This window comes from Cuculus canorus, chromosome 8, assembly GCF_017976375.1.
Source record: "Cuculus canorus isolate bCucCan1 chromosome 8, bCucCan1.pri, whole genome shotgun sequence".
Lineage (NCBI taxonomy): Eukaryota > Metazoa > Chordata > Aves > Cuculiformes > Cuculidae > Cuculus > Cuculus canorus.
In genome coordinates this window covers 10,318,583-10,345,714 of record NC_071408.1, presented here as the reverse complement: position 1 = coordinate 10,345,714, position 27,132 = coordinate 10,318,583, and the positions used below count along the sequence as shown (strand labels likewise).

Below are 27,132 nucleotides of genomic sequence, written 5' to 3'. Positions count from 1 at the left end.
CAACTTGTCTAAAGCCAATGAGGTTTCACAGCATATGCTTTCAGGATGAGTCTAGTCCTCTAGTGCATTTAACACCAACACAAAGTAAATGGTTGCTGTAAAGTCCAAATTGTGGATGTTAATAATTACTACAGTCACAGTCCAAAAAAAACCAAAAGAAATGAGAAAATATTGATAAACCAAATGGGAAAACAAAAATTTGGATTGTTTGTTTTGAAGTGGCAGGCAAATACACTGTGAGATGCTGAATCAGCAGCTGTGCATGGGCATAGCCGTCTGAGCGTGTTGGCAAGAATGGTATGTTCATCTTAAAAAAATCCACCCAAAAAAATCCCACTTCAATAAACAGAAAAACAGTCATGAAAAGTTTAAGGATTTTATCTTGAGTCTGGCTATAAAAAGACTAGTTTTTAAGAATTCACATTTCTGAAGACGGCATTTTCCTTTAAAACAACTAAACCTTCAATTTGAAAAATACCCACAAAGAGGTAAAAAAACCCATAGTCATACAAGTAAACTTTAATTATATTTTTCATCATTCTAGATTCTTAGTTCCTATCTCAATACTAGAAATTGGAAAGCTAATTTTCAAAACAAGTTAGCAAATATTCTTCTATGCGCTACATAAACAAATAATACTTTATTCAGGGAGTGGGGGTGTCGGACAGACCTCTTTAGCTGTGGTGAAGGGCATAAGGCAAATGACATACTAGATATTGCTGGTCAGTGATCCAATATAAAACTCCCTCTGCAGTGCACAGGGTCTGACTTGTAGAGTTGCAGCAAGACAGGTCAGGCAGACTAAGTTATAAAACAAGGTGGTATGGGAAGGTGAATATTCAGTGTTGTAGAACTATACCTGCAGTGGCAAGCCCAGCCCAGTCAGTATGTCATCTTTTTTAAACTATTAGTGATTAGCAAGGGCCGTTATCAAATATGGAGAGGAGTAAGAAGGGTACAACAGCTGCATGCCATTTATTGCAGGTCCCTCTATGCTCCTTTTTCTGGTATGTTTGTTGACTTGTTTTCCCCACTTCTGCAAAACAGCTCATCTCCTCTTGCTGAATTATATTTTGATCTATACTGAGACACCATCTGATGGTTCTGTATTCTCTTATGGCTTTTTTTTCTAAGATTTCATTTCACACAACCTTTCCAATGTTTCCTCACTAGAATCTATCTATGAATCGCTCTTTCCTATCAGTCAGTACCACACCTCCTACATCCTGATCATGCACCCCTTTTCTGCCATTCTTACCTGAAAGTCATCAGTGCCCACAGCACTCAAGTCACTGAATCCCATCCATGCTGTCCTAAATCAAGGCCAATGATGATGCCATCCTTCAAGCTTGCATCATACTAAATGTCACTTTACTATTGGTGTAGAAAGAAACTGGGTCATGCATTTTTGTCTACAAGATTTTCTTCAGTTCTGATATACTTTTGTTTGAGCAATTATTCTCTTTTACTGCCAAGTGTCCTGTGCTTACGGTGTTAATCATCTGTAAACTCTCTAGTTTGACTCCTGAATTTTCCTGAAAAAAAAAGCCTGAAAGATGTGATTCCAAGAAAAGCTCTAAAAGCTTTGTGAAGGATGGATGATGGCTAGAAAGAAAAACAGTCTTTCCTGTCTTTAAGAATTGAGAACAGGGGAAGAAGAGTCACAGAACTGTTGGTCTGTTAGCTGAAGTTAAATTCCTTGGGTTAATATTGGAATAAATGGTCTAGCTTTTTAAAAACTCTGGAAATGTGAGCAGAATGAGTCACCATGTATTTATAAGAAACAAATTGTCAAATTAATTTCCATTACAATGGGATAATAAGACTTGTAGAAACCAAAGGGGCGATAACTCTTATCCTTTTATTAGTAAACTTCGAGGTAGTTGTTAGCGATTCATTCTCAAAATAAAAAGCTATTGAAAGGTGGCATGCAAGGGTCTGTACCAAGCCCAGAAATATTCAAGAGCTTCACTAAGCACCTGATGTTTACTTGAGCATCTTTGTTAGCTTTACAAATAATAATTTTAAATTTAAAAAATGGAAGCTGCAAGTATGTTGGGGGAATAGGGGAAATGGTCAGAAAGCGTATCTGCTGTATTCAGCAGTAGTAAAGCATCACTTGCGCTGCTTCATAAAATCTTGGATGTGCCACTTCCAGAAATGTTGAGATCCTAAAAATATCATTGAAAAATATCAGATATCCACACTGGAAGAAACTGAGTGCTTTGACATAAGACAGTAAAGCTGAGGGGAATATCTTAATATGGAAAATCTCCCTCTATTTGGAAGAGGAAAACTTCTCAGAAAGATACAACAGGCTTAATCATAGCATAAGAAATGAGATGGACTTGACGCGGTTTCTCAAATTCCCTTCTGATGTCAAAATGCCATATGCTGTTAAAAAGTAGGGTAAAGTAGAATTGTTTTAGATGAAAACACAACTATATACATTATACATGTACAGAATAAAGGGGAAAACTGTTATTAGATTTTGTTGTTGTTGCTGATATAGCTGTTGTATTGAACATATATCATTAACACTATTGACCCCTGTGAGTGAGGCATATAGCCAAACATATTTATTGGAGTTGATGATCTGCAGGTTAGAGATATTAGGCAACTGCTTTAGACTCTTAGGCAGCTGAAATAAAGTTTTAAGCACACATATACCTTAATCTTCTAATGTAGCATCTGTATGAATCTGAAAAGAGAATTCAACTGTATAGTTACTACCTCTCTCCTTCCCACTGAAAGACTATCTGCTTATGCTAGAATATAATCTAACATAGGTAGATTATTCCAAATCTATAATCTGAATGCCTCCAAAGTTTGGAGTGGAAGACCAAACTGTTATTATTTTTGTTTTTTAATATTTTATAGGCCAATATTAAAGCCTTTGGAAATTTTGAATGCATGTTTAAAGTTGTAATTTTATCTTGGACCAGTACCATACAACTAAACATCAGAAATTTGGTACTACTGGTTTATACATTGTATTAATATAAATGTTTCATTTTATATTACTGTGAAGTGAATACGTCTCAAAATTCTTATTTCTTCATATGAGTCCATGAATGCTCATAAATTTATCATAGAATCATAGAATGGTTTGTGTTGGAAGGGACCTTAAGGATCACCTAGTTCCAACCCCTCTGCCAGGGCCAGGGACACCTCCTACTAGATCAGGCTGCCCAAGGCCCCATCCAATAATATCATTATCTTAATGGTGTTATTTTTTCCTCTAAAGAGAAATCCTAAAGAATGGTGATGTGATGTAGTGGTTAAAGAGACAGCATAAGAATTTATAATAGTGCTTATTACAAAAGGGATACATTTCACATCTGTTATTTATGATGCGAAGTGCCTTTGGGGACAGATCCAGTAACTATGTACATAGTAATACCTTTAATTAAACTAACAGAATAAATACTGTACACAGGCTTTAGGGGTCTCATAAAAGCTTTACCTCTGATGCAGAGGGAATTGGTGCAACTGAAGGATGGTAACTCCAACAGGAACTCTAAACTGGGAAGATCAATATCTCTTAACTTGTGCGTTGATTCTTGCAGCACTTATGGATAAACTTATCATTCCTCTATGACCTTTCAGGAAAAAACTTCCTGTGAACTTGCAAGTTTAAGAATAAAACTTACTTGTCAGTCAAATGACAAATGACAGATGTCCTTCTGCTATCACTGTGCCTATACTGTTTTTTTTAAATCTAATCCCTTTTGTAAGCACTGCAGAGACTAGGTTATTGGAGCAGAAAAATATCTTTACCTGAGACTACCTTGCCTCTCTTCTAGGCTACACTGCCTGAGGTACAGAGCTGAAGCTTGAGGGTATGAAGACTTTGAAGTTAAAGCATAACATCCTCTTTGTTTTCTCTGTTTTTCTTGCCATAAAGAGCACATAACTGGAGTGACAGAGTTCACTGAATAGACGCTTTACACGACTGCCCATGGCAACACCTGTTGGCAGCTGAGTGTGACACCACTGCAAACCTCTACCCATAGCATGGGAAAGAACACAGAAACCCCTTGTTCAGTTTCATGTTTTATAATGGTCAGAAATATGCACGTGCTGAGTTGCATTTTCCTCATTCTTGAAGGGAGTTTTTCCATGTGTTCCAACCAAAGTAATACCTGCAAACATTAAGACTAATTTTCTAGCTTGGTACTTTAAATGTACTGTGGCAATGTTACAATTATATCATGTTATCAGCAGCTTGTGGGGCTATCTTCAATGGTTTGCAGGCACAGTTAGGTGGGCAGGATATTTTAATAATCTATGACTGTCGATTGTGAGTTGTAGCTTGTTTCTATCTTGCAATAAAAGGCCAATTGGTCAGGCTACAGAAGAAAAAACAAAATGGGATTTTAAAATTGGACCTTTTAGCGCGGTTGTCACAAATCGAGGACTTCCATTTGAACACTGATTGTGGACAAGGTGGTTAGGGGTTTAAGCTAACAAAAACTGAGCTGAACCTTGTGGGTGAGCTGAAGAAAGTACAACCAAAACAGAGGAATCCAAATAGCCTCTGCTGTGGAACAACTTGCATGACCCAACCAGACTTCAGCTTGAAGTTGTATTCTTCCTGTGCTCTGTTATCATGTCCATGCCTTATTCCATTGACATCACTCCTTAAACATACCCAAAATGAAGGCCAAATGATTTTTTTAAAGTATCTTAAACTGCTTAGTGTTTTGAGGGTGTTTTGTCTCTTGAAGAATTATGAGAACTGCTCTTATAAAGAATGTATCCTGTAGCACCCATAAGATCTTTATGACCTCTTTAATGTTCACATCCAAATGCAAGGCCTGAAAAAAATAGGAAACCTATGTAGCTTTTACACATTATATGTCTGTGAGCAATGTTTGATATGAAATACAGGCTTTTTTAAAGTTCCAATTTTAATTCTTATCTTAAGAGTTAATATTTTAATTTGCCCACAAAAAAAGTTTCTATAAACTGAAAAATAATGTACCTGTTTTGCTGTTATAGTTTTATCTGAAATGCACCGGTGGTTATTTGCATGAGATGCAGACTAAAACCTTATTAAAAGTAAAAGCCGAGCAACTACTGCAGTATTTCATTCTCTATTTAGTTTACTTAATAGTTGAGATCTTTCTTGGTAGAAGTTATTTTTATGATCATAACATAAGAAAAGATTCTATACACGTATAAATAAAACTTGGTGATGAAAAGTAGGTCAGTCCTTCAGTCTGGCTTTTAGCTACATCTTAAAAGATTTTTCTCTGCAGTGATTTGCTGATCCACTTATTCTTAATATCATAATCCTTAAATTTATAATCCTCAGTGATAGTTAATGATTGCTAACGTATAATTTTTCTCATCAATTACAACAGAGCCAGTGATACATTTGCTCATGTGTTTGTGAGTGGCTGTCTGTTTCAGAATCTGATTATTTAAAGTGTATCTAATTTAATTACCAAACAGCAAATACACTGTCTGCAAAAGTCACTGACCTAGAATGTTGCCTCTAAGCTTTTGAGCATGGCTGACAGTGGAATGATGTAAAACGACATGAAAGCTGAAGACATAATTGCTCATTGTGAATCTCTTTTTCAGTAGCTAACATTATTCCAGAGATGAAAAGTGACAGTTATGTATTTTTGGCAACGTTTCCCTGTAGAAAAAGAACATGCAACCTACTTATTTTTGTTACTGTTAGGGCTGACTCAAAATTATATTCATAAAATTTTATTTACTGACATTATGGACTGAATTTTTGAGTGGTCTCTGCCCAAGTACTAATTTAGGGCCCTCATAGTCTAGGTATATAGTCATGCAAAATGAGCTGTTAGAGGTTTATCCACAAAACATCACAAGAGTTATTTCTAGGAACAAACATTGTGTTTTGGGAGTATCCAAAAAAAAAAAAAAAGAAAGTGAAGCATCCAAAACTGAGATGCTGTTTCCGAATATCTGGCCGCACAAAACTCAAAAATACCATCTGGTGACAGCCTTACCTTCCACACAGATTCTATCAGACTCTGTGTGTGTGTGTTCCCTCTGCTTGCAAATTTACACTTGTAGCTGATGGAAATGCTACATATGTGAAAGCTTGGAAAGCAGTTAGTGAGCAACCTTATTTTAAAAAGAGCTGGTAAAATATAGCAGCCAACAGTCTTAAAGTGAACATAGAGCCTAAGCACATGTTGCACTACTCTGTGCTTGTAAGTATGCAGCCTCTGTGCTCATTTTAACTCTGTTAGTTTCTTATGATGATAAAGGTGCATAAATTGCCATCAGCTCAGGAACTCATCAGCCTCATCTATGTGCAATGCAGAAATATCAACTTTATTGATAAAAAAAGTTAGGAGGGCCTGTTAAAACTGTGATTCTTCCTGTTGTGAGGAGGATAGTGGCATCCGTGCCCTGTGAGCTCAAGCACAGCAAGCTGATAATATAATCTTATTGATTTGGGGATTGGAGTCAGAATTTCTTTGTAGATATGACCTACATTTGTGGTAGAAAGATGGTTAAAGACAAGTCAGTTTAATTTTAATGACTACAGAATCCTTAAAACATGGTCTACTACTTGCAGGCACTTCATTGAATAATGTTTCAGTTCCAGTTCAAAGGCTGTGATACCCTTCTGCCATTTTATCATGGCTATCCTGAGCTAACCTGATAACATCCTCATAGAAAATTAATAAAACAGAAGGAATTCACTTTCAGGAAAATATAGCTCAAGTACCTTATCTAAGTAGAGAGGAACCACTACCACTAGACAAAAACAGCTGCGCAGGTATGCACCTAAGTTCTAGCAAAACAATATCTGTGCAGAAATGCATGTCTCAAACTTTGATTACTCTTGAACAATGTTCCTGACTAATTAGCAGTAGCTACTGCTGTGCCCCAAAATCTCAGTACAGGGTTTAAAGCAGAAGAGACAGTCTCACACAGACAACAGCCTCTATAAGTAGTGAGGAAATCTAATGTTTTTCTTTCTGTTTTTTTTTTTTTTTTTCCATCTGCAATGACATTGATGGGATGAGTGGTGTGGGGAAGAATTATTTTCCAGAAAACTGGACAGTCAATTTGTGGTATTCACTTTGAGCAGACCTGTGGTTTGGTTATCGTACTCTTGATCCATGTCATCTGGTTAGAGAACATAGTTCCACTCAGCGGTTACGACCATTTATACACATACTTGCAAATTCCGCAGAACATAAATAATCTCTTGATCTCCTGTAAAGGCTGATAAAAATCTGAAGTGAGTACATAGTTCTGGGTCAGATTTGGGGTGCCAATAGGTACCCCAAATGAAAAATCTCTTGGATATTGTGACAGAAGCTATTTTAAATGATAATGACAATGTTTTGCTTTGGCTTATTTTATTTCCTTTTTTTAATTTCTTTTTTTTTGTTCTCAAATGCAAAAAAAAATATAAAAGAATGGCTTAGTGTTACCAGCTCTGCATCAAAATAGTGGGAAATTATGTAAAGTACACAGTGTAAAAGAGGAAAAAAACTGCCATTGCTTCAAGTATGTACACTTGTGCTCTGGGAGCCATTGTCAGACAAAAATATACTGTGAGATCGTTCTCACCCACATACCTCAAACTACACAAGGACAAGGAGACTGTCATGTGGTGGCAAAGGCCAGATTATCATAATGTGGGTGTGACGTTTCTGCCCCAAAATACTCGCCTGCCTGTTGTGTTCTGAATTTCCTTATTTGTACCTGTAAAGCGGTAATCTGCACAAATGGATTACTTAGGCATCGAAGTGCTATGTGTCCAGGGCCACCCACGGTTCGTCTGTGGGCAGAATTGCTCTTTCTGTAGGTGGGAGCATGTGTTTTTTAAGTACATGTTCTTTTGTTGCTCTCTCCTCACTTCCCCAAGAGTGACATCCACCTCTGACTGCATTTCTAGTCAGTGTAGGGATATGTGGGACTATGCTTCTTGTACAGTTGTCTGTTGTACTGGCTTGCCAAGTCCTCGGCTTGTACAAATTGGCATAATTCCACTGAAATCAATAGAAGTATGTTGACTAAAACCAGCAGAGAATCTGACTTCATTAGTTGGCAGTCCCCAGTCCACATGCACTTATGGAATGATCTCCCACAGTTGTTTTGGATGTACACAGGTCTTCCTGGAGATGCTACAAAGACTTCCTTTAAGATACTCTGCAGGCCACAGCTGTCTGCTGTCTTTAAAATACTGTATCTTTTCCTGTCGTCTTCTACAGTTGTATTCTTAACGTCTGTCTGAAAGTTCTTTTAGCTTTGGTATCCTTTTAACACTTTGTGGCCTCCCTGTTCTGTGGGACAGTGGATGCAGTAATTTCATAATCTCTGTCAGTGTGGTAACTGGCAGCATATTGATACTGAGATAGTGAACTGGATGCCATTTAAATATAAATATATCGTTATGAACTTTAGGCTTATCACAGCTCATTATTTTGAGGCAAACAGTAATTAGCACAGGGTGTACTTTATGATAATTAGGAATGTTTTACGCATCAGATGGTCATGTTGACTTTTGAGGGCAACCACCTGGAGTCAGCTCTGACTAGCTAAAATTAATATTTTTTTTATTTCTTTTTATTTCAGTGTTTCAAAAAGCATGTGATAAAATATTTTAACTATTTAATCACTAAATAATAAATCCATACAAACAGATAGCTTAATAGCATGTTTATGGGGATAACTTGCCATTACTCATAGGTGACACTGTAGCTTAGATAAGCTACAATATGCATGAACTATCTTCAGTGCAATGCAAAACTTCCACCATCTTAATGGCCAGGTGAATGTTACTTTCCATCTATCTCGTCTCTTTGCCTACAAACCTTCTGAACACCGCTACCCTAGAATTGTGGTATCTGGCCTATTTCAAAGAATAACCCAAGTTGGAAAAGACCCACAAGGATCATCGAGTCCAGCTCCTACCTCTGCGTAGGCCAACCCCAAAATTCACACCACATGTCTGAGGGCATTGTCCAAATACTTCTTGAGTATTGTTAGGCTTGGTGCCACGAATGCTTCCCTGGAGAGCCTGTTCCAGTGCTCTGCCATGATCTGGGTAAAGAACATTTTACTAATATCTAAGCTAAACCTACCCTACATCTTCCTGCCATTCCCTCAGGTCCTGTCATTGATCACCAGGGAGAAGAGATCAGCTCCTCCACCTTCTCTTGCGAGGAAGCAGCAAACTGCTATGAGGTCCCACCTCAGTCTTCTCTTCTCCAGGCTGAACAGAACAAGTGACTTCAGCCACTCTTCATATGTTTTCCCCTCTAGACCCTTCACCAACTTTGTGGCTCTCCTCTGGACACTCTTGAGTAGCCCGATATCTTTTTCATACTGCAGTGCCAAAATTGCACAGAATACTTGAGATGGGCCCATAGCAGTGCAGAGTAGAGTGGTATAATTGCCTCTTTTGGCCAGCAATGCTGTGCTTGATGCACTGAAGGACACAGTTGGCCCTCTTGGCTGCCAGGGTGCACTCTTGGCTTATGATCAACTTGCTGTCAACCAGAACGCCCAGATCCCTTCCCTGAGGGCTGCTCTCCAACCTCTCAATCCTGAGTCTGTGTGTATCGCCAAGGCTGCCGTTTCCCAGGCGAAACAAACAGACACTTGCCCATGTTAAACTTCACGTGGTTGGTGATTTCCCAGCTATCCAGTTTATCTACATCCCTCTGCAAGGCTTCTTTGCCCTCAACAGTGTCAACAGCTCCTAAGAGTTTCATGTCATCGGTGAACTTGGTCAGTGAACCTTTGAGTCCTGCATCCAGGTCATTTATGAAGATACTGAATAGTACTAATTCAAGATGGATCCCTGCAGAACCCCACCAGTGACTGGTCACCAGCCCGATGTAACCCCATCCACTATGACCCTTTGAGTCTGATCCATCAGCCAATTGTTCACCCATGTATTATGTATTTATCTGTCTGTCTGATGGACATTTTGTTTAGGAGGAGACTATGAGAGATAGTATCAAAATCCTTGCTGAAATCCAGAAAGATTATATCAACTGTTTTTCCGTGGTCAACTGGGTGAGTAACCCTGTCAAACAAGGAAATTGATTTTGTCAGGCAGGACCTTCCCCTCATAAACCTGTGGTGGCTGGGACATTTTTAGAATTTTTTGACCTTTTTATACTTGTTTTTTAATTACAAAATCCTACTGTGATGTTCCTAATAGAGAAAATGATGATGATTAAAAAAAAAAGAATAAAAATCAACTCCCCTGCCCGGCAAACAAAGCACAGCACAACTTATACCATCAGATCTCACGCTAATCTCTCTGCAAATTTAAAACGGGTTAAAGTAACTTAGTTAAAACATAGTCAAAAAGAAGCAGCCATATCTCATGAAACAAAATCAGGAAAGGTCAGAACATGTGTCATGGGCATATAAACTAGCTGCAGAGCAGAGGGGCTTATTTCTTATTCACTGTGAAATATAAATAAAATTTTGGTGGTTGTTCATGGTACATGTGGATTGCAGTTTCTGCACCTGAGGCTTTCCCTAGATTTTTGGTATCAGTTTAGATCCAAACCTAGGAAGAGGAAACTATTTTTGGTTCCAGTGACAACATGAAGGCATTTTTCACAACTAGCAGACGTAGAAATAGAGCTGTATTTAGAAGTTGTGCAATTCACATACTTGTCATGTTTCCTCCTCAGATAAGTACTTCCTAAAATTAAACATAAACTTTATCTTACATATATTTGTCAGACATATTTGTGTATCCAATTTGTGATTATTGGTTGTTATGAAGCGAAGCACCTAACATGGCTATGTAAAATACTGAGATTTCAAATACACTTTGGATGCCGACAGCACGCGAGGCAGCTAAACATTATATTTACCACACGAACAAAGAATAAGGATGCAATAATGTAAAATAGTGTTATTTTTACTTCTAATACACTTCTTATTGGATAGTATTTAACTTTTGTAATTGCATTCCAGAAATTCTCTTTGCTTAAATTATACAACAGTATCTGCAGTGTCTCCAGATAGATGCAAATAGCAAACATTTTAATGGTTTTCTTAAACATACCTTGAAGATACATCTCATATACGAGAGGGAATGTTCCTTAAGCTCAGGAAAAACTCACTGGTTGTGTATTTATTCTTTTTGTTTCTCCTTTTATACTATATATATTAAAATTAAAATAATGGAGGGAGGGAAGATGAAATGCAATGGCAAGTTTAAATACTTTTTTACTAAATCATGAGCAGCTTCTGCTTGTATTCAAAGTTGATTCCTACTAATACATGCTGCCATGGTTTCTAAGTTTCAAAACATTAGTGATTTTTTGGGGGGGAGGAGAAGATATATTTTGAAATAAAAACCTCTAAGTTCAAAAAATTGCAAGTGCTGCATTTCAAGGAGATTAAATAACCTATTTCAAGTTAGGAAAGAACTTGTAGATACTTATGTATCTATGGAATAATGTTAGATAAATTTAAATGTGTTAACTGTATGGTGCCATTACAAATGTTATTTTTGGCTGAAAAGTATCAGTGATTTTTTATAAAATAAGGAAAAGTCAGACTATTTCAGCAAGCCTTGGCTGGGCTGTTTGGAATGTCGTCTCTATTTCTGGTACTCACACTTAAGGAGGATGCACAGGGCGACAAAAAAAACCAAAATTAAGACAAAATAATACAAACCTAAATAAAAGAAAGGGTAAGATATAAAATTAATCTGGAGGGGATGTCACCACATGAGTGCTATTAAAAAAAACCTGGTTTTCATTGTTACTCTGGCAAGAAGCAAAGATAAATCATCAAAAGAAAAGAAAAAAGGCGGGATCAGCAAGAGAAATGTAGTGTTCCTTTTAAGGAAAACTCAGTACTAACAGATTATTCTTTCTTTTTTTTTTTTTTTTTTTCCAGAAAGACACATGAATAGGGTCCAAGATTATCTAGATACTGCTTCCAGTTCAGCTATAGACTACTTCTATACTTAACTCTTTGACTTACACTATGTCACTTCATCATCCGTAAAGCAAGAGAGGCTAGTATGGTAGTGTTAGATTGTGCCAAGAAAAGAGTTTAAGATATTCATCCTGTCATGGTCTTGCATATCATAGACTATTTATATTTTAGGAATTCTTTGACTTGTAGCTTTAGAAATAAAACCAAGGGTCTGTATTTGCTGAACAGAAATTACAGACTTATTGCAGAAACTTGTTGGTTTAGATATTTTGACGCATCTAATTCTAGAAGTGAGAGGAAAAAATGAATATTGAGAGCTAACTAAAAAAAGAACAACTCCAACCTTATAACAAGCCCTTAGTACCACCTCTACTCTCTTCAAGTACATTATTTTGCTCACTGAGGAACAATAACTGATCTCTCATGTATGGAAAGCATAATCCTCCTTCTCCACCTCTGCTGCCATAAGACTAGTGCTCCTATTATGTCAAGGTCCATCGTGTTTACTGCAGCTTTGATATGCTTGACCTAAAAAGATTGCTGAGAGCAAATTATTTACAATGACACTGAAGAGCAATCTTCTAGAATGACTCTATGGCCTGTGGGCATTGCACTGAGTACATATGTATCATATTATCAAAAAATCATGAAAATTACTCTGAAACCTTTCCAGAGTATCTCACAAATACCATTACAAAAAGACATTTTTCTGTGGCTTTATGGTTTAAGGAAAGATGTGTGCAAGCCACCGTCTCCTGTGGGGTGTGGAATAATAGTATTGTTTTGCCAATGAACATTCTGTAAATTACTTTTCTGCAGAAGTTGTCTTTCAGTTAAGTTGCATTCAATATTACATAGCTGCACACTAAGAAGATATTTTTCTATCTCTATATGAAAATATGAGGTCATCAAAATCACTGATAGATTTTACACTAGGCCCCATTAAAAGAAACCATTGCTGCAGAGTTCGTTCTTCAGAAACCAGCAAAAACTTGCAGTCCGGGTGAAAATATTAGTTTTATATATGTAATGGGTGTGGACTGATCATCTCTGTCTAGGTCACTGCTAGCTGAGGTATCTGCACCCTGTTCTAGTAGGATATAAATTTTTGCAGTTTACTATTTAGCGAGTGTATGAAACAAAATTATGATAGAAATAAGGGAAAAATATGTATTTTGAGGGAAAGTACTGCCTTAGAAAAGGATACAACTGACTTAATCTTTATCCTGCACTAGAACCCATCCACTCAATGCTAATCATTCAGACACTATAAATTAGCATAGAAAAACATGCACAGAAACAATTCACACCCCAGGATGCTGGTTATTTCCAGTGTCGCCACATTCCAGAATCTTCTATTAAGCAAGTATTATCTCTATTAAAAAAATGTAACACAACTGTAACATTAATAAATATATTGCAGAAACAAGACCTGATTTTTGGTTTCTAGCAAGAAACTTTGATGCATAGTGTTGCAGGAACATACTACCTACCTCCTTATTCAAAAGTTTCTCCTTCCAGATAGAATATATACATCTGAGTCCTGCTTTTAATATGATCTTTATATATCTGTGAATATAAGTTGGTAGTAATTCAAGCTCCCATTTTTGTAGAGATGAGTAAACTTAAAGATACAGGCTTATCTCTGAACAGTGTTGCCGAGAAGTCATACTGCCATAGCAACCCTTCCTTTTAATATTTAACTCGGCTGCCTCTGATCACAATAATATCTAGTGTGCAACAGATGCTGTGAGTTCTTGTCTAGTAAATATTACAACAAAAAAAATATAATCTTCCCAAACATCACTTTCAAATAATGACCAAACCATTCCAGGATTTGATTTGTTAGTGTGGCTCTCTTTGAGAAATTGATTCAGTACCTTGAGAAATTGCGCAGTACACAAGTGTTGTATAACTGATGTGCTGAGGAAACTTAGTAAATAATCCTACTAAAATATTGTTAATGGACCCTCCTTTCTGATGAGGAAAAAAACATGAACATTGTGGAATTAACTAACTTCTGGAAGCAATTCCTACTGCAGAATATCTGGGTTGCATTAAGTGTAAAGGCTGATCTTACCTTGGATGTCTGTGCGATGTGAGATGTGGAGACTGGTCCTTCTGTGTGTCTGTTAAGGTTAATAAAGTGTTGTAATGAAATAAGGACAAAGTTGTGAGCTTTATTTACACTTTTATTTTCTTTTTACTATCAGCATTACTGAGAAGATGACATAGGTGCCCAAAGTTTACAGTTATTTTACAATTTAACTACTATTCCATTATTATTACTAGATATACATTTCTCTGTTATCTTCGATAGGCAAATGTAATATTATTTGCTGTCTAATAGTGATTATTTAGGTGTTTGAAATCAGTTTCATGTAAAATTAATTAATGCTTTGTTTAACATTTTATCCATATCTTTCAACTATGGCTCCCATTTGTATTTGTTATGACAAATAGAGAATAAATTTTTGAACTATTCCACAACAATTAAAAATGAGATTTAAGTATTATTTCCACCTATAGTCAGAATCCTTAGGACTGTATATAAACAAAGTTCAACATGCATAATGAATAAGAATTTTTATGATTTCAGTGATGCTGAACCCTGAGAAGGCACATTCTACAAAAATGCAGTGATTTTTTTTTCTAGTCAGCTAGCTTAAACAGAGTTTAAAACAAGCAAGCAAAAATTAAATATCCCCAACTACTTTTTGAGCAGAAAAACGTAGCCTGTAAGAGGTGTTTGCTTCCGACTACCACTTTCAGAGCTGATGTTCCTCTTAATGACGACAGTAAAATGTGGGGCCACAGTTGCATTCATTGTTCAGTGAGCTTGTCCACATAGTTAAACCCACCGACAGCAATGAATGTTGATTGTGACCTTTTTTTGTAACGCTTGGCAGAGTGAGGGAGAAACATCGTGTGGTGGTAAGGTTGCTATCTTCGCTGTTAAGGCCTGAAAGCATGAAGTAAGGAGGAGGATGGTTAGCTGGAGGGTACAATCAACGGTCGATGGTTTTCACTTTAATTCCAAACTCACCGACAGCGTTGAATGTTCACTGAAGCAACCACTACAACAGAACTCCATTGATTTGGCAGCATCCTGCCAAATGTCTGAATGTCTGAAAGGAGGGGGGGAAATCAAAATTCACACAGTGATTTTAATCATACAGATGATGAAACTTCAGTCATTTTTCTCTTACCGACACCAACACCCTTCTCTGCCCATCTTATTGCAGCCTTCGTACAGTGAGCTGGCATTTTTCCAAATTTCTTTCTATGAAAAGAAAAGATACTTTACTTACTCAGGCTTTAAGGATGGAGGCTGGGGATCCAGTTACAAGTGGATTAGTGTTGATGTTTTTTCTCAAAACTGAACTTCATAGCAAACCAAAACACAACATCCCATATGTGAAAAGAGCCGGCCAAGAGATTTATGAATAGGTGTTTCCAATTATAGATTGCCCAATTGAGTAAAATTTCTTCTGCTGATACGGTTAAAATGGATTTAAACTTGCTTAGGACTGACGGAAACTACATTTTCTTTTAAGAATGCTTAATTTCTCAATAAACCTTTCAGAAACAGAAGGCCTTTTTTCCTTACAAATTGTCATAAACACAGAATGTGTTATGAGAGTTTTCAGAAGGAAAAAAGGTGAATGTACATCAAGCATTGATGACCTAAATTTCTTTTCATGTTTTTTTTTTTTTTAGTTGGCAGCATGCTGTCCATATCCAGAACCTGATTGTCACACTGTAAAGTGCTTATACTTAAAAATTTCCACAGTAGCACAATACTTATTTCCAATCTTTGGATCTTTCCAACTCGATCATCCTCATATGTTAAAATAAATATTTAAAAAACTTACTTTAGCGTTGCAATTCTTATGTTGTATGGGAAGGGTTTTAGAGGCTGGATCAGAAGGCAAAAAATGATAACCTAGGAATTTTACCTTATTTGCATTTGTGAGCAGAGTTCTCCTGAGAAGGTGGTCTTGCAGCTCAGCTGGTCTGGATTCTCTTTTGCTAGGTCCACTCTTACCTTGCTGGACTGAAATTATTGGATTCTAAAAATTGCTGTTTGTTTACCTTGTCCTTTGTTAAAATACATTGTATATTAGTTCTCATCCATTTCTGGTTGTTTTAAAAGTCTTTATAAATGTTGCAGGTTTTTGTTAAAATTGTTTGTACTTCAATAAAGGAAATAAGCACCAAAATACTGCAATTCAAAACTGTGCTGCCTGTATCTATTTTATAAGCAAACACCATGACAAGGACTTTGTCCTAGCTGCTTTTTTCAATTAATTGCTCTGCATATAGAGGTATTTATTACGTCATTTAACTCAAATGTATTTTCTCTTAAATATATCTAAAAGACAAAGAGTCGTTAATGCAGCCTATTGGGGAAAAGGAATTAAATCAACTCATTTTCTCCTTTATGGTAGATTACATGTGCTTTGTTTAGGAAGGCAACTGTGACTGTGAATATCTCTGAATTCTAACAAAATATGGCCGTCTTTTTTTTTCCCCAATACAGCAATACAGGATATTTGCTGTTGATACTTCATATTTCAGCTCTGAAGTTCAATTTCTTTCTTTTTTTTTTCTCCTTTTATTTGTACTGACTCTTCTACAGTAAAATTCTGTGGATGTTACAAAAGGAGTTCTTTACACCAGCTTGAGGGATGAGAGAATGACTTTCCAACTCAGTAGTCTTTTCTGCATCTGCTTCTGTGCAATATCGTTCTAGCCAAATGAATAGACTTTATGTTTTAGGGTCACTCACGTTTAACATCCTCCCTATTATATGCTCACTTTCGGTGTGCCATTCTTTTCAGTACCCATTCCCATGTTCTTAATTCCCACTTCCATCTCTCTCTTCACATTTCAATACAAGGTCTTGCTTGGCTGACACCTGGCAGTTAGGGAGAGGGATAGGAGAAGGAGAGGAACTATATAGAGATTGCAGCTGGGTGGATTGCATCATAGAAGGAATTACTTTCACAGGTTATTGTCATGCTCTTCCCACCCCCATAATGAAAAAATCTCAGTCTTTCTTTGGATACCTAGCCTCTGTAGAAATGGGATGAAACTTGTAAGTACAAAACCACAAAAAAGTGTTCCTGAGCTCCAACCCCGATTCCTGATGTGTGCAGGTTATGCAGGGTAAAAATGCTTTCATATTCTCTCATCTGGTTTTCATTTTTTTAAAATCTCTTACAGGGCTTAGCTTGCTGCTACAAATGCCAGCTTTTTTAAGTTTTACTTCAGATCTGCAGGCTTATGTGAACATTCATATTGGATGTATGGTTTTTTTTTTTCATTTAAGGTTAGTAGGTCATAAATAAACTAAAGTGTTTTCCTTTGTATGAGCAATAGGGTCATGGTATACATGAAATATTGCTTTAAAAACATTGGAACCTAACATGAATTGACAGAGGTACATGAGGAAATAGTTCGTTGTGTCGCTGTAAAGGCCATAGGGACTTGGACTGCTGGAGCTGCCGGTCTTAGGAATAGATTAGGTATCTTGTCTGATGACCTGTACTTAATTTAAGTGACTGCCTTTGCCATTCCTTCCAGAGGGCAACTGTGTGAAGTAGAGCATCTCATCTTCAGTCCTTTTCCCTCTCTTCATGGCCTGACCTAAATTGAAGATATGGGTGTTATGCTGAACAGACAGTCGCTTCAATGCTACATGAACTGCATCTTTGGTTCTCATTAGTTAGCTTTCCCATTTTGACCTTGGTATCTTGAATCTAAAGACTAGTGCTCAACTTCATTGTACTGGTTAATACTAGCAACTGTTACACAGTACACTCATGTTGAACAGCTGCCTTATGTAAAACAGTAATAAAAGCTCTCACTCCCTACTTGGAAATGGTGGCTAGAGCTGTGAAGTACTACTCTGCCCTGCTTATTGCCTTCCTTTCTTCTTTCTCCCTCCCCCTCATAAACGGTTGATGAAATATTAATGGTAGCTCACAGACGGGTCTGGCTTGCAGTCTGCTTCAAACAGTTGTTTTAGTACTTCTAACAATCTTACTGCTTGTACAGCAGTGAGACTGCTTGCGAATAAATACCTAGGTGAATACACAGATCTCAGGTTTGCGGGGTTTCTTATGATTTTAGATAATTTCCCTAATGATGCATTAAACCAGTCTATTCAGATTGTACACTGATTACAATAGTATTTTAACATATTTATATGGTAGATGCTCTGCATGGTTTACAGCGACTTTTTTTTTTTTACTGGCACTGAATTGCAGCTGGAAGGCGGAGCTAAGTCTTTTTGAAGGTAAATATATGTTTGTATAAAGGGAAGAAAACAGAACAGTACTCTTAATATCCATATTGCAAAGTTATTTCATGGATACAGTTGTAGGCTACTTCTACCTCCCACTTGCCCACTTCCACAGTCTGTCAACAGGCTTTCGGTGACACACTTGGGGACAGGAAGAAATGTAATGCACGGATGTGTTTTTAATTGTGTTGCAAAAGTGAATGCTAATGGCAGTGTCTAAAAATTCCACTAACACACTTGATATCAGATTCTCAACTTGTGTAAATTGACACAGCTCCATTGACATCAGTGGGATCTGCATTTACACCAGCTGGCATATGGATGCTCATCTGGAAAAAAAAAAGTAAAATGAACAGTTATCAGTTCTTATGACCTTTCCTATTTTTTGTGTTACGTGTTCATTCTTTTTATTACACTGTTCTCAAATAACAAATTTTCATGTTATATTGACATTTTACCTGCAATAAATTAGCAGTGATACTAAATCTCAATAAATATTGACGCTGTTGTACTTCCGCCAAAAGAAATTAAATCCAGCTGACTGTAGTTATTAGAGCTTCAATTTATTCTTGGATGACCTTAAGTTATATGCTGAAAGCAAAAACTCTGTGCAGCTATCAGGAGAAAGTCCTTTGTCTGACAAAACGAAAAGTGTTCATTTCTTCTGTTGTCTTAAAAACTACAAGAACAGAATCCAACAACCTTCATTGTAATCTAAGACTCTCACTGTGTTCTACAGACACTAACTGCAGTGGTTTCTGCAGAGTGTTGGAGTAGAGCGTCAGCTCCTAATTGCTAATGCACTAATTCTAAAACCAGTGTCTTTCAAGAAATCCAACTAGACTATCACAGTGTTTTCAGGTTGCCTTCAATCTATAGGAATATCTTTGTTAACCTCTGCTGGGGGGGGAAAAAAAGGATGTTTTAGGGGTTACTTCACCATTTACTGGAGTACAGCCATCTCTGGAGAAAAGTAGCAGCTGCATAACATTTTGAAGCACTAGTGCATGCCAGCCTGAGACAGGAGGGAAAATTGTGATTGCCTTGTTTAAATTCTGTGTTCTACAAGGCTGCTTTTTTGTACATTATGATACGAAGTAATCTAAAGTTGTTCATAGTCATCCTGGTTATTGCTCATGAAATGAAGGGGAAAAACATCTTGGCACACCAGAAAACACATTTTGATCTGAAATAATAACCACAAAACCTCTTTGTAAATGAAATTAAAACTTTTTTGACATGCACAGCCATCACAGAGCAATCTGCAGTTCACTGAGTCCTATCAAAGTTCTACTGACCCAGAAACCAGGACATCTCCAAGTATTTTAGTTCATGTGCTTGTAGCCTTTGACTAAGTATTTCAGTAAGTCTGCCTTCCAAAATTTGACCGTGCTCTTGAAATTAAATCCATCAGATAATATTACATGTCTACTGCACAGGCTATAAGGTGGTATGCTGATTAGCCAAGCTAATTTAGGAACAGAACAAATATGATGAGCAGCAATGATATTAGTCCAATCAAATATTTAATTGCACTTCCTGAAATAACTTAATTGCAAAGTTCAAAACTATGTTTTGGCTATTAGAATTTTACCCAATTAGTAATTAGTATTTTTTTAAATGTTGATATTAAAGACACTTCCAAACAGTGTAATGTAAAAATAGCCCAGGCAATATTGGGTTTTTTTCTGAACACGTTAGACTTATGGTACCTCATCAGTATAAATTGTTATTCTCATTTAATAAATCATAGTTGCATTCATGTGCTCTAAGCAGACTTGTCTCTCTGACCTATTGAGCCTGGCTGCAATTTATTACTTCATGTTGTTAGTCCTGTTTCAAATTGTCAAATTGTCAACAGACAGGATTGAGACACTTGGTCTATAAGCTTTGCTTTTTTTTAAAAGCCAAGAAACTGGTGAATAAATTCTAATGCTGCTTGCAGTTTCCTAGCCCTTTGGATTCTCCACTCTTTGTAACAGGAAGACATTACTATTTATGGAAGATACACACATATTTCAGTCTCCATAAATCATATGCAAACATCTGTTCTTTAGATCAGTAGATGGAATATGGTAACTGGTTTTTACATCAACATCCATGAAGTAATACTCCCTACTGATGTTATGCTTAAAATTTAATATTTTAGCAAACATTTCGTTAACTTAACTCTTCAGGCAATGAAGGTCAAAACAGTAGAAATTGCAAACACAGACTGGAGTAGAGTTCCATGTGGCCTATACCCAAAAGATGTCAAATGGAAGTTGTATGATAGATGGCCTAAATATTAAGAGCAATATGATCATTTCAGTGAAATCACAAGAGGTTCTGTTAGCAATTCTCTGTACTCATTGTTGGCTTTGAAGGGAATTTCTTATTCTCATCCTTCCCATGGTAGCTTTAAATGGGCATTCTTTTCTTATTTGATGAATCTGGATTGTGTGTAGCAGTCTACATTTTTGTCGTAGTAGTATGATCTGTTTCCCATGTGATCCTGCAGGCAAGATTCGAAGGCCAATAACTGTGAAGCTCTGCTCAGAAAACATATGGTACATGTGGAAAACAAGACTGAGTACAAGTTAATGTAAGATGTGGGAAAGATAATATTGCATGATAGGATGGGTGCTGCAGGCAAAGGCAAAGGATAATAATTTTCTTAACCTTTCTTTCTTCAGTCTCAGTGTTAGTATTTTTACATGAAGAGTTTCCAGCTTTAGAGAGAAGAATCTTCAGGATGTACCCTGTTTAGCATTCATGGCAAGCATTTATTTGGTTGTCTCAGACTGTGGATTCATTGATTGGTTTTCAACATCTCATTTGTCTTTGTACTTATTCTATGGGAATGGAGAGCCGATATTTTGAGATTAGACCTGTAAGTGTCTGCATAGCAACTGAATTTTCAGAATGAAAGTATTTACAAAAATGGAGAGTAAAATATTCTATATTTCTAAAAATTATTGAGTCCTACTGTAGTCAAGTGTTAGACAGTAGATTGTCATTCATTACCTGCAGAAAATGAGCTTGTTTCTCTTAAGTTGTCTACTAATCTTTGTTTTAAAAACCCCAAACTACTTCAGAATGAATAAGGATCCCCACTTAGGATTGCTGAAGTATTTCAGTATTTTCTTTATGTTGTCTTTTATGTTCTTCACATTGACTATATGAAATACGTATATTCAGAAAAAAAACATATTTGGGAGCTTTTAAAACATCTTGTTTAATTTGTGTTTCTGATTTTTAATTATTTTTTTTAGAAGTTACCAGAAAGGGTGTCATTTGAGTGCAAGTTAGCTTAGGGATTCTCCATGTGTCTGTATCTCACTGTCAGAAGAGGGTGCAGTATCCCAACCCCCTCTTCTTATCACCATAGGAATGGACTGTGAGAAATGCCAAATTCAAATAATTATGGTCCTGCTGCACAAAGTTTCTTTTGATCAAGAGCAAGTAATTTAAACTCTAATGTTTAAACTCTAATACAGCCTCGTAAAAGCGTAGTGATGGCTGATATCTCATAGTGCTTTGAACATGTGAAGTGCTATATAAACAATATAGGGCTATTGGGCACAGCCCAGGCTATTAGCATTTGAGGCATATTGCCCCAGGCCTTTAGAGGGGAAATCATGTCTTCACTGGAAAAGAGGCACCTTTTTGAGTTCTGTCTGCTTCCAGATTAAGTATCAGGATCTTCATATGTAGCATGGAGATATTAAAAAGTATACTTTTTCAAATACTGTTTGTTACACAGTGCTGGATACTAAGTAAAAGCAGGGAGCATTCAGTTAGAACTGTGGTTCTGAAAATGTAAGGATGTTAAATAATTTCTTGTTTGCATTATTTCCTTTACTCTAATTGTATTTTGGCATTCTTGCTTTTTTTCCTTAGTGAAATTTCTGTATGCAGATCTATTTGTTGCTAACATATTTAGTATTTCTAATGCGTAATTTGAAACAGATGAGAGATTATGCTTCATCTTTGGTCCTAAAAATATCACCGTATTTTGTAGAAGTTAGGCCATAAATACAGTTCCAGAGTATGTTGAACACTCCATGGATTTCTTTGTGTAAATGTTGGTGAAATCTTGTTCTTCAGACACTAATACAAGTTAAGAAAATAGTAGAGAGGCACTTGCTAAACAGCTGAAGTAATGTTTGCCTTAGAGCTGAGGTTACAGCTCAAATGGGAACAAAGCTTTCATAGGATTGGTGGAATTGCCAGATTTGCTTCATTTTGACTCTCCATCACACATTCTTTGTGCTCTGATAAATAAAGGCTACTGCTTAGGACTCACAACTCAGGCATGCCTTGCATTTTCTCGTGTGTGCAGTCTGGGGTAACAGAAGGGCCCATGACTATCTTCAGGGAAAAGAGGAAATTCCCTGAAATCATTTTATGCCAGTCATTTCTTCAGTTTAAAAACAAAACAGTTTTTGGCTCAGACTTTATAAAACATTCTTTTTGCCTTTTAATGGTGTAACTTCTTATTTTCAGTAGCAGAGATCATTCTAAACAATTGCATTTTTCTGCTTACTTGGTGGGTTTTTCTAGTGTCTTGAGCTAAGCTTTTAGGCATGTTAAATGATGTAAACAAGTTTTGGATTTTTGTTACTGTTATCTAGGAACAACCATTCAGAACAAATACTCTATTGACTCAACTCTGCAAAGCTTTGAACACAGAATAAGCTCAGGCTTTGAAGGACTGGACACACAGTTTAAATATCTAGCATAGCAAAACCTATTGCAGTACAATTACTTGTACTGGATCCAATGATTTACAGCATAAATTTGATCCATAATTCCATGTATGCAGGAAAGAAATGCCTAGATAGTTTACTGTTTTCTCTTGCTTTTTTTATGAAGACAAACACACACAAATTACTTATTTTCTTCCCTGGCAAGAGTATTTTTAAGTAATATATTCTTCTAAAGAAGAAAAATCCCACAATGAATAGATACTAGATTACAAGAACTATTTTAACAGCCTTATGTTTATTGTTGAAAAACGATGAACCCCTTAATGTTTTTAATCTGCCCATATATTTGTGGCACTCTCAGCATCCTCTTCCACCTTCCTGTTCAGCTCAGCTGCCCTTTGGAACTCTCTTTGTGCTCCTGTGACCACTTTAAACTTTCTATTGATAAAATTAAGCTGGACTCCTAATTTATTTTTCCAACAGAAAGTGAGATTTGAAAGTGGTTATTGGCCCAATAACCTACAGAGAAAGCAAAGATGCTTTTATTGGGAAGGGGCCAATCCTCCTACCTCCCAGAGTCCCAGGAAGCTGTATTTCCTACACCCTTTCCCTAAGATTCCCTTTCCCAGCCCCACAGCAGTGGGGTTTCTATTTTTGCAGCCATCTGCTGCAGTAAGGAAGGGTAAGCTAGGAAGTTATGTTTGGGATCCCAAGTGAAACTGGTTTGTGAATCCAAATTCTGCTTAAACATGTGGGAAGACTGACTGGGAGATTGGCAATGAAGTAAATGAGTGAATAGAATGAGGGAAAACATGAATAGCTGAACTAAAAGGGGATTGTTAAATCATTCCCTGTGCTTCACAGGATTTTGCCCGTGTTTTAAAAATACACATAAACACACATGCAGACACAGCTTAATGTGATGGAAGAGAGGGAAATGTCTCTTCATTTTGGAGATTTGAAGGGATCAGATTTGTATATCTGTAGCATTCAGAAGGCACTATCATAACCAAATTATATTTCTACACAACAGAGTCTTCCTTCCACAGTACCTAATACATTTAAATACCTAACCTGCAATGAATGAATAGTTTTTGGTGTAAGTGCATTTTATGCAGTCAATACCGTGTTTAAAAATCTCTGGAGATCCACTGTTACCATCTCAGTAACCACTCTTAATCAACAGATCATGATCTGAACAATCATAGGTGACATTGGCTATCATTAGAAGTTTTATTTCTGCATCAATACCCCCTTGGATTTATGAAACCTTTCTTGTTTAGGTACCTACTGATTTTCTTGCTAAGGATAATCAGGGAGTTTGAGGCTCACAGATTAAAATTTCTGTGCAGCTTAAAGGTGTCCTATTTATATTTTTCTTTAGAAATTCCATTCAGTGGGAAGGCTCCATCAATTAAGTCTTGTGGGAACTCTATATTCCAAATACATAATGCAAAGACATTATGCTAGCTTTTAGCAGATAGGGTGAATTTCATTCTTAGCGAATATGACCTAGGTGCTAAAAAGCTATAGCTGAAAGTGCTAGGTTAAAAGCACAAGTCTGCTAGGTACATAAATATTACATGGTTATATCTTTAATGGGTTCCTGTCGTAGTCTTGCTTTGTTTAAAGATTTCCATAACCCTGCTGATTTATTGCATCTTTTCTAGAAGTATGCTGTTAGCAGGAAACTCAGTTGAAGCACTTTCAATCATGTTGGAGGATCATTATACTTTCACTTGAATAACTAATTAGTTGCAAGAAATTAACCACTGCTGTTTAGCACAAAAACACTTCCGAGAAGGGCTTTCATTTTTGTTGTGGAAAATGACCTCTGGCACTTGAGGAGGGGGGCAGAAGGGACAAATAATGATCCTGCTGTCTTTTAATATAACTTTTGTTTTCAGTTCAACCTGGTAACTAGCAGGCAGCATAGCTGTCTGAATAGGGCACTGCACTTGGACTTGGGATAAACATGTTTTAATCTTGATGGACCCATGGATGTGATCGCTGACCTCATCCAATTGATTGAAACTGGTTAAAGGTTCCAAATAATGTCCCTGAAAGCTGTGGGAGACAGAATGTGACACTGGGGAAGAAATAAATCAGTGAATAGCATGGAAGGAAGAATATAATTTGACCAAAGAAAGGATATAACCAGTTTGTTCATGTCTCTGGAACTTATTTTTCGTGTTGTGAAATGTGGATCATGCTTAATTGGTATATGAGGATCTAGTCTGTGTGTCTTGTGTAACAGCTCAGTATTATTGCCATATGCTGTTCACAGTACTGTTAATATAATGTAAGACACAGTGAAGTGAGGAAGAAGAATAAAGAGCAGCTACAATGCTCAGCAATTTAACCCACCTCTCCCAGGGCAAAAACTGGAAGAAAAATGAAGACAAACGGTTTCTGAGGTCTAGATTCTACTCAAATATATAAAATCCGTTTAACAAGGCAATAACCCTATTACAATTCCTGGTCACTTATTTTTCTGTAATCGCAATTTTGACTCCCCCCCCCCCCAGTTTGAGAAATATACATATAAATATTTTTTAAAATTATAAAAAGAAACAATAACTTATGATGCATATCCAAATCAGTAGCCTCCTTTCAGTTTTCTCCTCCCTCTATTGTAGGGGCAGTGAATTCCTCAAGTATTTGGAGAGATAATTACCATTCAGTAACATGAAGGTAAAGGGGAGGGGGAAACCTAATTGGTATTTTTTGCTCTCTTTTCTTTCTACCCACACTTGCAAGATTAGAAAGTCTTCAGTATGAGTATCTTAGGTGTGATGATACAGAAATACTGGGAATTATTCAGTGCAAAAACGGAGTGGGCTACTGTAGTCATGACAAACTCTTCCTGAATATCAAAAATAAGGGTAGCAGTACCCCATTTCTACAATATTTTTAACAGTTTTCCCATCTCCTCTGTTCTTTGCCTTCTTTCCAATGCTTATTCTCAAGTACCTATTTTGGGTACCTGAAGGTTAGGATTGGAGTCTTATTCATTAATTTATCATTATATTGGATTACCCACATAGTGTAAGAGTCTTCTGACTCACTATGTGCTTAATGTGGGTTTTCCTTTTTATTTATTTTTTTTTTTGAGAGGAGGAAATAAGTTTACAACTTATTTTTTGGTGCATGAGAATACAATAGGGAGGAAGGTCACATCTGACTTTTTTGAGGGGAGGTTTGCATATGTGCATGACAAAAAATCCGACATCACGTGGAAGAAGAGAGCAGAGCTGCCCTCTAGAAAAAGGACATGAGCAATGCAATAATATCTTCAATAAAACCCATGATCGCGTTCATCTTGAGGATCTACGAGGCAGACAGTTTCAGATGGGACACACTGACAATAAAACAAATGGGCACAAACAAAGGCAGCCAAGAACTTGTGCGTAGGCATGTGTGTGTTTACGTGTGTGCAAGCCACCGTGCTTCAGGATAGCCACACATACAATAAGAAGGGAAGTGGCCTTAGTGAAAGTTCTTTACTACCTTCTAGAAAATTACCTTCCATACATTTCAAAAGAAATATTATCCTGAAATGTATATATGGAATTTTCAAAGGACCAAGGGATTTTGAAAGATACCTTCCCTTAACTCTCAGTGGAATTTCTGCTAAAAATTCCAGTGCTTTCTTTTGTGCAGCGCTGAAAAGGGCAATCTGAGTGCAAGAATAACATAGAAATGTGTTAAATTCAATGCAAAGTATCTTTTGGAATGAACAGCATGCATTAGCCTGAGATTCCTTAATTCTAGTACATGCGACTCCTCCAAATTATGTAGACACTAACATTTTGAAGTATTACAACTCAATAACATGTAACTGAACATAAAACTGTTAACAGACACCCAAGATATATGCTGTTAACAGATGCCTCAATTTTATTTTCCCCTTTATGAACATGTTCTCTGGTCTGTTCCCATTACCTAATTTTGTTTTACTTGATCTTCCATTTTGATCTATAATCATTCAATGAACTTAATGTGTCTTCAAATAACAGGTGCTGACTTTAGGAGTAGTTTCAAGCTTCAGTTTGGAATTTGCCTGCAGTTCAGATTTGGTTTATTTGAGTTCTTACAGAGATCTAAATCTTGAATTTCCTTCCCACTTTGATACTCCTTCATGCCACATTGAATATTGACTTGTTAATGGTCAGACAACAGCTATCCCTTTGCCGTGGA

The 27,132-nt window shown here is 36.7% G+C and overlaps 1 long non-coding RNA gene across 2 annotated transcripts in view; it reads right to left on the bottom strand.

The window, feature by feature from the left end:
• Positions 1–14,114: 14,114 nt before the first annotated feature.
• Positions 14,115–27,132, bottom strand: part of LOC128852855 (uncharacterized) — a 65,124-nt gene continuing 52,106 nt past the window's right edge. For both annotated transcript variants that reach the window (XR_008450945.1, XR_008450944.1), the window contains one exon: positions 14,115–18,570. This is a non-coding gene — a long non-coding RNA (uncharacterized LOC128852855). The remainder of the gene's footprint in view (positions 18,571–27,132) is intronic.